The sequence below is a fragment of the Bos taurus genome, chromosome 28, assembly GCF_002263795.3.
Source record: "Bos taurus isolate L1 Dominette 01449 registration number 42190680 breed Hereford chromosome 28, ARS-UCD2.0, whole genome shotgun sequence".
NCBI lineage: Eukaryota > Metazoa > Chordata > Mammalia > Artiodactyla > Bovidae > Bos > Bos taurus.
Genome location: NC_037355.1, coordinates 35,191,119 through 35,203,055, shown reverse-complemented (window position 1 = coordinate 35,203,055; position 11,937 = coordinate 35,191,119). Strand labels below are relative to the sequence as shown.

The window sequence follows — 11,937 nt, the reverse complement described above, 5'->3', positions numbered from 1 at the left end:
ACCCGCTACCGATAGAGGCCTGGGCCAGCATACTGCCCCACATCAATAGACTGAAATAAGCGGGCATTCTAGTAGAGTACCAGTCGGCTTGGAATACACCAATCCTGCCAGTCAAAAAGGAAGGAGGACAGGACTATAAGCCTGTACAGGATCTCAGGCTAGTCAACCAGGCTACTATGACTTTACACCCCACTGTTCCAAACCCCTATACCTTACTTAGCCTCCTCCCGCCAAGGACTAAAGTTTATAGTCGCCTAGATCTCAAGGATGCCTTCTTCTGCTTACACCTCGTCCCAGCGTCACAGCCCATCTTTACCTTTGAATGGGAAGATCCAGTCAGGGGCACCAAACAACAGCTCATCTGGACTCCCCTACAAGGGTTTAAGAATTCCCCAGCCATCCCCGGGTCTGGTGGCTCAGAGGTTAAAGCACCTGCCTGAAATGCAGGAGACCCAGGTTCGATCCCTGGGTCGGGAAGATCCCCTGGAGAAGGAAATGGCAACCCACTCCAATGTTCTTGCCTGGAGAATCCCATGGAGGGAGGAACCTGGTGGGCTACAGTCCATGGGGTCCCAAAGAGTTGGACACGACTGAGCGACTTCACTTTCACTTTCACTTTCACTTTCACCCATCTTTGGGGAACCCTTGGCTTCTGACCTGAACTCATTCCATCCAGAAGAGTATGGATGTTGGCTCCTATAATATGGGGATGACCTGCTGCTGGCTGCTGAGACCAAGGAAAAATGCTGGAAAGGGAAAAAAGCACTGCTCCAGCTGCTGATGGAAGCAGATTACCAGGTACCGAAGAAGAAGGCACAGATCTGCAAGGTGGAGGTAAGGTATCTGGGGTTTGTTTTAAAGGACACAAGGTTCCAGACCCTAGTTGGGTCCTATATACCGATGGCAGTAGCCTGATAAAACAAGGACAATGGCTGTCAGGTTAGCCAAAGCAGAAGGGGCCACCAAGACTGAAAAGGGATGGTGGGAATTGCCAAGTGGTAAATTATTGGCACCAGAGGAGCTGGCACACACTCTGGTAAGCCAAACACACCAAGCGACCCACCTAGGCCATGCTGCCTGCTCACAGGTTAATGCTGCCTCTCGGTGTTCAGACAAAAACCTCCGGGTATTCAGCTGAAAGGCACGCTGCCCTTTGAACACCTGGGAGTGGATTTCATTGAAATGAAACCTCACCGACATGACTGTTCCCTGCTGGTCATGGTATGTGCGTTCTCGGGATGGGTAGAAGTTTTTCCTACCTGGACTGAAGGAGCATCACAAGTAGCCCGGTGTCTGCTTACGGAAATAGTTCCCAGATTTGGACTTCCTACCAGCATTGGTTCAGACAACGACCCGGCTTTTGTAGCTGATTTAGTACAAGTAAGCAAAACTTTAAACATCAAATGGAAACTGCACACGGCATATAGGCCCAGAGTTCTGAGATGGTAGAATGAACCAACTGGACGTTAAAGAGACTCTCCAAGTGGATCATAGAGACTGACTGCTCCTGGGTGGACTTGCTTCCGATGGCTCTGCTCAGACTCAGGATGACCACATGGTCCCAAGGCTATTCTCCATACAAAATTGTGTGTGGGAGGCCCCCTCCCATAATAAAACAGGTGTCAACAAATTTGCCTCAGGTAAAGGGGGATAGGATTTCACAGCAGATGGAACTGGGTAAGGTAATAAATCAGGTAACTAAGTTTGTACAAGAAAGGGTGCCGTTCCCCCTTGGGGAACAGATTCATGAGTTTACGCTTGGTGACCAAGTATGGGTCAAAGATTGGAAACATGATTTTCTAGCCCCTTGGTGAAAGGGCCCTTGTGTTATTCTAACTACCCCTACTGCAGTTAAAGTTACAGGTATTGTCCCTTGGATCCATCATACGAGGGTTAAGAGAACATACCACACAGACCCAAAAAATGGTGAATGGACTGCACAGAGGGACCCCACTGACCCTCGAGAGACTAAGACTATCCTAAGGAAGAAGCAAAAGAAGATCCTGGACGAGCCCCTTCAGGATGAAGCCGCACAATCAACTCCTGCTGCTTGGCCTCATCAACGTGATTTTGAATTTAACTTCCGTTTCAACTCAGGACAATGTTTTCATCTCATGGGCACATTCCTATGCAGACTTCCACAGCACTTCCAACTGCGGGGTATGTAGGGCTATGCCTCTGTCAGTGATGGATGGACTTCCACTGCTGGGTATGTAGGGCTGTGCCTCTGTCAGTGATGGAGGGACTTCCTTGGTGGGTGTCACCGCTCTGCCAAGGAGATTTCAAACCACTCTGCTCTTTTCTGGGATGACAGAAAGAGATTTTCCTCTCCTTGCTTTCTTGGTGTAAGACCTATAGTCAATAGACTTGGGTCATGGGGTTACATTTGATATAAATGCCAGTGTAATAAAAGCCTAACCTACAACAAGCCCCGGTAAATCTACCTTATTTACATGCTAGGTGGACAAGATCCGTGTTTCAATGATATGAGTATATTGCTGCCTTATTCATATCCTCTATAGGGACAACAGATATCATGATTAAAGTAGAGGCCTTGACTAATTTCACAAAACAGGCCCTCCTAGATAGAACAAAAGTCATCCAAGCCTTAAATGAAGAGCAAATCCAAATGAGAAAAACGGTAATTCATAATAGAATGGCTTTGGACATACTCACAGCTGCTCAAGGAGGGACCTGTGCTATAATTAAGGTTGAATGTTTTGTATACATTCCTGACTTATCTGGCAATGTATCGACTGCTTTAGATGACAAGAAAAACCAGGTAAAAGCAATGTCAAATGAAAACATCCCTTTCTGGACTTTGGTCTTATCTTGGGTGAAGGGCGATTGGTGGAAAACTGTATTTACCACTGTTATAGTTGCCTTGATAGTTCTGCTTTGTGGACCCTGAATTTTACAATGTATTATGAACTTTGTAACCCGAAGGTTGATGTCATTCTCCCAAACTGGCAGTCGGAGAGCCAGGGTGCAATAAAGACTCCATCTTTAGGCCTGTTCATGCTTATCATGCTCAGCCACCTTTCCAATGGACTCTGAACTCTGTGTTTAGTGCCTATGAAAACAACAACAGAAGGTTAAGACCCCCTCCAGACCGGGGAATCTTGAAGGTCGTATCTAGGTTACTCAGCGCCTAAGAGAAAACATACACTAATCACCCCTTCCTCCAAACAGGCCATACACTTTTCTGTATCTATCAGAGTGTAACCTTGGGTTTATTGACTATTGGCTAATTGTTTGTTTGGGCACATGAGCACGTAGGACGTGAATGATGGGGTTATTGGGATCGTATTTTCCTTGGTTGATGTAAGTCTCAAGGAATTTGGGGTGGTGGGTTCGGACATGTACACATGGGGTATAAAAGATTTTCACAAATGCTGGTCGGGGTCCTTGGCTAAGAGGAGACTCTGCCTTGGGCCCGTCGGTGTGATAAACTGCGCTCCACTATCTGCATTGTCCTTCTGAGTGAGTTTGTTTCCCGGAACGCGTGGCTACAACATGTACACTAAGGAAATTGGCGAATGCTGTATTGGTTGATTTATTATTTTGTTGCTTATCTAGATTTAAGAAAGTCAAGGAGAAAATATTAATAATGCAGATTAAACTTCCGTCTGAATGACTAGAGCCCAGGATGAAAGCGGATTTAGTTCAATGAACATAGTTTGTACAAGAGTGAATTTATCAGTAGATCTTATCATATGTAAGACAATCCATTTATCGGGAAAAGAGCAGACTGAGATGCAACTTCATTTGTCAGATCAAGGTTGAAATGCACCCATGGTTTGACTATGGATTCAAGAGCATCCTGGGAGGAAAATCAACTATATTGGATTTGTAGGAAAGACAACTGTGTATTTTATACTATCTGTAAATTTATTTTATAAATATACATGATTAATATCAGTAAAACTTACAATAATGTATGTATTAAATACACAAACACACACACACACACACACACACAGGGTAGGCCAGAGACAGGCATTCCTTGTGTAATCCCATTATATCCTTTGAATTTGCAGGAATCCCACAGAATGACTTCTATGTTAATAACAAGAAGAGAAACATTCATTGAACAGTCACTGGGTGGCCAGGCATTATGCTTAGAGCCTTGTTTGCATTCTTTCACTTAATCCTCACTTTAACCCCTAAGAGGTTTGTCCTGCCAGCCCATATTTCCAGTTACAAAACTGAGGCCTGATGAAATTCAGTAGCTTGTTAACAATCAGAGCTAGTGAGTGGCAGAACCAGGAATCAAACCAAGATCCCCGTGACTCCGAAACCTATGTTTGTTACATGTGTGTTTGTAGCCTATTGGTTACAAACCAATTGGTTTGTAATTGGTAAATTACAGATGCAACGATAATGTATTCATGGTGAAATACATTGCTCTGTGAAATACTTATTTAAAATGAACTCCATTATCTAAATCCTTGTGTAGAAATTACTTGCTTTCTACCTCAAGCAAGCAATCCATATTGCCTTTTAAAACAGAAGAGAGTATTTATAAGGATATTAGGGGATTCTTGGTTCTTAGTGTTTAACAGAATAGATAATTCTACAATCCTTCCACTAAATATTCAGACAAACTGTAACAAGAATCTTTTAAATGCATGGATGAGCTTTCAAGGAAGTAACTGACCTCCAGAGGCAAAAAACAAAGTAAGCTTAAGTGACAGAACAAGACTAAACGTCTGAGCTGATACTCTGCTGGGCCCCAAGGTGATGTGGTGGGATTGGCCTAAATAATCAGAAAGTGTGAGTTTTGAATTATCATGAAAGAATAATGCAAATGGAAATTTGTAAAATATTCACTCAATAACAAAACCCGTCTCGATCAGCCTAGGCTTAAACAGGGAAGATATCTCTCCTCCCAAAATCCTAACCACACAGTTCAGGAAGTCACAATTCAGAAAACTGCAAATGACCCTGATTGAGTGATACATCCCTGGGATCTCTGGCACAAGCAAATACAAACTCTCTTTGCAACCCACTTCTGGCAAAGCTACTACAGATAAAAGCTATACTGCAGATTAGATCACAGCCCAAATGAAAAACATTGAAGGAAACAATCTACCACATGTGTGTGTGCTAGTCGCTCAGTTGTGTCCAACTCTTTGCGACACTATGGACTATAACCCACCAGGCTCCTCTGTCCATTGGATTTTCCAGGCAAGAATACTGGAGTGGGTTGCCATTCCCTTCTCCAGGGGATCTTCCCGACCCAGGTATCAAACCCAGATGTCCTGCATTGCAGGCAGATTCCTTACCCTCTGAGCTACCACGGAAGCTAGTCTACCATTAAATCCTTTTAATAGTTTTGTTTTCATATACAAAACTATTAACAGGATTAGAGTCTCTGGCTTCTCTCATAGTCCAGTGTTTAAAAATCTGCCTTGCAATACAGGAGACACAGGTTCAATCCCTGAGCCAGCAAGATCCTACATGCCACGGGGCAACTAAGCCCGTGTGCCACGACTACTGAGCCTGCATGCTGGAGCCCAAGAGCAGCAACTACTGAGCCCATGTACCCGAGAGACCATTCTCCACAACGAGAGAAGCCCCTGCAATGAGAAGGCCACGCACCACCACTAGAGAGGAGCCCTCGCTCTCCACAACTAGAGAAAAAGTCCATATGCAGCAATGAAGACCCAGCACAGCCAAAAATAAATAAAAAGGATTAGAGACTCAAAGAACTTTTTAGGGGATCAATCTCTGCTGTCTTCAGACGTACAAGTGCTCCAGGGAGAAAAGGGGGACGTCACCCCTGCCTCAGAGGCAAGTTTTACATGAAATCTGGTCTTGCTGGCTAACCACCAGATACATTAGAATTGCCATATCACTCTCTGCTGCTTCAAAACGTCCCTTTGAATTGGCATCTAGAAGGAAAATACGTTTTCCATCTGAACATGAGTCTAACCAGGAACTGGTTAGAGAGGCCTCCTCTGAAACCACTGAAGCTTGGGCCTTGTAAAGATTGCAATGATGCTTTCTGATTTCTCATCGTAAGAAGTTAATTCAAGAGGTGGAGGGGGAAGGCCAGCTCAGGAGCACAGAGCCAGTGAGCTGGGCAGAAGGGTTGCAACATCCAAGGTCAAGTCAGTGGCACTGAGGGCATCTGGGGGTGGCCCGACCCCTTGCCTGAGCAGGTACACATGCTATTTTTCTATAATCACCATGGCAAAAATAGATCCAAATCCTTGTCAACTGTAACTATCCCCAGAAGTACCACGTCTGGTGTGAAGATACTGCCAGACTAGGTGGAGCAGGTAGGGAAATGGACATTGGCCTTCAGGGCCTGTGAAACCAGGCGTTTTTTAAATAGCATCAGGATGGAGGTTAAGAGGCCAGGGGAACTAGTGAGAGCTGGGCAGCGGAAAGGGCTGTGTCTAGGAATGGGGCGAAACTGAATCATCCCTGTGACACTTGGGTGGAGGGAGGGGATTGCCTCCTAAAAAGTAGCAAGGAAAACTCAGCCTTATTCATTTAGAAGTTCTAAAATAGAGGTTTTCATCCCTGGGTCCAGGGATGAGTTAGTGAATCATTATCTGGGATCCAAAAAGACTCAGCAGACAGCCTGGGGCCTCCAGGAATTGTTCTCTGGGGAGAGTGGGGGGCACGGGTGGATACAGTACCAAAGAGCTCAAATGCACTAAGGAAAATGGACGTAGTAAATAAGACTGGAAGAAAGGAGCCACTGCCACCTAACTAGCCACGCAGCCTTGAGCAAATCTTTTACCTCTTGAAATTGGGTTTCTTCATGAGGCAGTTAAACCTGAGATTTACATAAGCGTTCAGCTTTAAAATTCCATGAAATCCCAGAAGCACTATTGGTTAGTGAAATGATTTACTGGGAATAGTGAGTTTCCTTTCACTGGAAGTATTCAAGAAGAGTGAGGATAGCCACTTGTCCAGCATGCCAAGCCAAGAATTTCTATATTAGTTAAGAAGTTAAGATTTGATTTTGAGTAGTAAAAACAACAGAAATAGGGACTTCCTTGGTGGCCCAATGGTTAAGAATCTGCCTTGCAATGCAGGGGACATAGGTTAGATCCCTGGTTAGGGAACTAAGATCCCACGTGCCACAGAGCGACTAAGCCCACATGCCACAGCTACTGAGCCCATGCATTCTGGAGTGCGAGCAACACAACCAGAGAGCCCGAGGGCTGCAACTGCATATCACAACTAGAGAGTCTGTGTGCCACAACTGAGACCTGACATGGCCAAATATATATAAATAGATTTTTAAAAATTATTTTAAAAATCAAATAATAGTTACCATTGATTGTATATATAATATGTGCCCAGCACTATTCTAGGCATTTGTACACATCTCATCTGATTCTCTCAACAACTTCCAAGAGGACACAGTTACTATTAACATCCGCATTTGACACTCAGGTCAGAGACAGCAAGTTACCAGAGATCTCTCACCTAGAAAGCGGCAGAACTGAGACTGGAAACCATGTTACTCTGACTCCCCCAGCTCTTAACCATCACCCAGTTCTGCCTCCAGCCCCTGATGCAGCCAGGATGGGCATGCCTTCCTCTGGCCTGGGCTCTTGAGTACAAGGCGATGTGACTGCCTCCAGCTACATCTTCCTCCAAAGTGAACAACTGAGCATGGAATGCAGCCAGCCAGCTTGCCAACAAGGTTGCTTTCCTAAGTCTTGTGATGTGAGCAGGAAGGAGCTGCCATCACTGGAGTTCCTTTCACCCATCACTTCATTTTGCAAAAGCAGACCCTAACACCCAGAGAGGGTGAGCTAACCACCCAAGCACACACAGCAAAGAGCAGCAGAGCTGGGAAATAGCTACCTTGTCCTAACTTCCAGGCCAGTTCTCAACGTTGTTTTGTTTTGTTTTTCAGCTTAACTAATATCCATATACAACATAAGACCTGTGAGCTGAGATCATTCAGTGTCTTAATGAGAACTACAGCCCAGGAGACAGCCCCTCAGACTGCTTTGAAGAACTGCTCTGAAGAGGTATGTGATTTTGGAGGAGTATGTGCAATCAGGCACACATCTCTGCAGAATGTTGCTATCAGTCACAAGAATCAGATATCTCAGCTAATTATTTCAGTGCTTTTCTAACCATGGGCTGATGCAAGAATCTGGGTTCATAAAAATTTCTCCTGAAAATATCTAACTATCTGAGGGCCTGTTCTGCCAGTTTTCCCAGACCAGAGAGTGCCTCATTCTTGACCTTCACCTTGAATTCTTTCCGGAGTGTGCTATCCATCAATAACTGAAGTGGCATTTAGTGACTTGAGTCTTATAGAAACGGGTGACAAGCAACATTCCTTAATTGGTGAGTTAATTCCTATGACCCTGGTAGCTCACTTATGTCCCTTGGTTTTCAGATACAACATATATATACACATTTTTTCTGATGAACGACAACAAATTAGAGATCCACAAGAGTAGCAATTATTTAAAATTAAATTCTCTGCCTCTTTTAAAAATTCGAATGTAACCTTGCCCCACACAATGGAATTTACCTCTTATCGATCCTGAATCAGTATTTCTGCCCCTTCAGGCAAATTTCTTCACTAATATTGACCCAAAAGTACATATTCCCACCTACTAACCTTTGTCCAGGCCATCAGCCCAAGAATTCCCTCCAGGATCCTCTCTTCTTTATCAGGGCAAACTGGAAATTCAGGTTCAAGTAGTCACCCTGAGGAGAAACCAATCATTGGAACATCTGTTTTCAAACTAAATTTATATCTCAGTCAGAAACATGAAACTTCAGCACCCCATTTAAGCTTCAGCACAACACACAAAAATTTCAATATATTTTAGATTTACAAAGAATAAAATTTTCAGACTGGTTGGAACAGTTTAGAATTCTCCACTCATCTATTCGTTGGTCCTAGGGAACAGAGTTAAAGCAGAATTATTCCAGAGATAAAATATCAACACTTGTATATACCTTCTTTTTTCTCTTCCTTCCTCTTTTTTCGTTTCTGTTCTGTTTTTGTTCCTTCTTGGTCAAGTTCAGTGCTGTTCAAATTTTGGTTGCAAAAATTCTCAATTTAAGTGTGATTTTTTTAAAGGATGTTCAAGGCCTAGGTAAGTGTAGGTAAGTGTCACACGCTAGTTTGGGGATCAACTCTTAGTAAAATGCACTTTTCATATCCAGAGGCATATCCACAGTGAGGAATGGGCTTTGGAGTCCAGTGTGACCTTGGGTAGGTTTCTTATCTGTTCTCAGTCCCATTCATAAAATGAGGGCAATGAACGTGGAATCAGTGGGTCCTGGGCTGTCCCAGCCTGCTCTCTGGCACTCACTCCCTGTGTCTCTTCACCCTCAGCTGCAGTTAGACTGTCCTCAGCAGCATTTCCTCAGTCAGCATTGTGGCCACCTCCGCCATACTCAGGATCTGTGTCCTGTGCTGGGGCGCAGAACTCTGCTCTCCACTTTCTCAAGGACCACAGAGCTTTCAGAGTTTGCGGAGGCAGGGCCCAGCCCCTCTTCTCCCTAAACAGTACATTTTCTACATGGTCTCCCCAACTGGCTGTCATCTACTCACTTCTGGTCCCTCCCAGCCTTGCTTTCTCATCTACTTCTCATCGCGCTGCTAACCTCCCAGCTAGACTTGGGCAAGGCCCTTTCTCTGGGCCTCAGTTTCCTTTCCTGGACAAGGAGGAGTGGGGCTGCAACAGGAGTTGTAACTGCCATTACAAAGATATCCCATGCTTGCTGTGACACATCAAATCATTCAACAATGAGAAATGTCTAACACAAAGTTGCCAGTTAATTAGTACCCTCACTGTCATCCTAATTCCTGTGTATAACAGAGATTGTACCTTTAGCAGCTGACTGAGCATTTTTTCTAAATATCAGTTATAGAGAGAGAGACATGTATAAAACAGTGTATAATATACATGCATACAGATTCACAGATGTACTTTGGTTCATAATGGGATTGTATTGTGCACATTTTTCTGCAACTTGCTTTCTTTATTCAACAGTAAATCTTGCAGGTAATTCCATGCTGGCGTACATAGATAGAATCCATTTATTTACTTACAGATTTACTCACATACAGCACTGTGTAAGTTTAAGGTGCACAGCATAATGATTTAACTTATATATACATCATGAAATGATTATTGCAATAAGTTTAGTGAACATCCATAATCTCATATAGATTCAAAATTAATAGAGAAAAATTCTTCCTTAATGAGAACTCATAGAATTTACTCTCTGAACAACTTTCATACAATATATAACATACAGCAGTGTTAATGTGTTAACTATATTTATCATTTTGTACATTACAACCTTATTACTTATTTATCTTATAATTGGGAGTTTGTGCATTTTGACGGCCTTCATCCAGTTCCCCCTCTGACCACCCACACATCTGATCTCTTTTTTTATGAGTTTGTGTGATTTGGATTTTTCAAAGTATCATTGATCTACACTGTCTTAGCTCCTGTTACTCAGTGATTTGATGTGTCTATACATTTCAAAATGATCACCATGATAAGACTAGTTGTCATCTGTCACCATGCAAAGATATTACCTAATTGACTCTAATTCCCTACTCTATTCATTTCATATCTGTCACTCATTTATTTTCCAACTGGAAGTTTGTACTTAATTTCTCTCACCTACTTTTTTCCTCTCCCAACCTCCATCCCCTCTGGTAACCATCTTTTTGCTCTCTGTTTCTATAATTCTGCTTCTGTTTTGCTATGTTTGTTCATTTGTTTTTAGATTCCACATATATGTGAAATTATACAGTATTTGTCTTTCTCTAACTTCTTTCACAAAGCATAATACCATCCAGGTGGACCATGTTGTCACAAATGGTAAGATTTCATTCTTTTTATGACTAATATTCCATTTGGTGTGCATATATATATATATATATATATATGCACATACACACATCACCATCTATTAGTGGACACTAGGTTGCTTTCTGGGCTCCCCTCATGGCTCAGCTGGTAAAGCATTGCCTGCAATGTAGGAGACTTGGGTTCGATCCCTGAGTTGGGAAGATCCCCTGGAGAAGGGAACAGCTACCCACTCCAGTATTCTGGCCTGGAGAATTCCATGGACTGTATAGTCCATGCGGTCACAAAGAGTCAGACATGACTGAGTGACTTTCATTTAGAATTAGGTTGCTTTCATATCTTGGCCATTGTAAATAATGCTGTAATGAATGCAGGGATAGATATGTTTTTGTTTTCTTTGGATAACTACCCAGGAGTGGAATTGCTGGATCATATGGTAATTATATTTTTAATATTTTGAGGAATCTCTATACTGCTTTCCATAGTGGCTACAGATTCAATGCAATCCCTATCAAAATGCCAAGAACATTTTTCACAGAACTAGAACAAATCTAAAATTTGTACAGAAGCACAAAAGACCCTGAATAGCCAAAATAACCTTGAGAAAGAAGAACAAAGCTGAAGGTAATATGCTTCATGATTTCAAATTATACTACAAAGCTATAGTAATCAAAACAGTGTGGTACTGGAACAAAAACAAACACACAGATCAAGGGAACTGAATAGAGCCTAGAAACGAATCCAAACAATCTATGCTAGGAGGCAAGAATATACAATGGGGGAAGAAAACCTCATTAACATGATGTTAGGAAAACCGAACAGCCACATGCAAAAGAATCAAACTGGACTACTCTCTCAAACTATGCACAAAAATGAATTCAAAGTGGATTAAAGAATTAAATGTAAGACCTAAAACTATAAAACTTCTAGAAGAAAACAGACAATAAGCTCTTTGACATCCGTACTGGTAATATCATTTTTCGATATGTCTCAGGCAAAATAAGCAAAAATAAACAAATGGGACTATATCAAACTAAAAAGGTTTTGCACAGTGAAGGAAAAGGCCATCTACCAACTGTGCAGTGCTTAGTCTCTCAGTCATGTC

At 42.7% G+C, this 11,937-nt stretch overlaps 1 non-coding gene across 1 annotated transcript; it reads left to right on the top strand.

Annotated features, from left to right (window-relative positions):
- Window positions 1-399: 399 nt before the first annotated feature.
- On the top strand, window positions 400-477 carry TRNAF-GAA (transfer RNA phenylalanine (anticodon GAA)). The gene has a single exon. It is a non-coding gene; the product is annotated as a tRNA-Phe (tRNA).
- The last annotated feature ends 11,460 nt before the right edge of the window (window positions 478-11,937 follow it).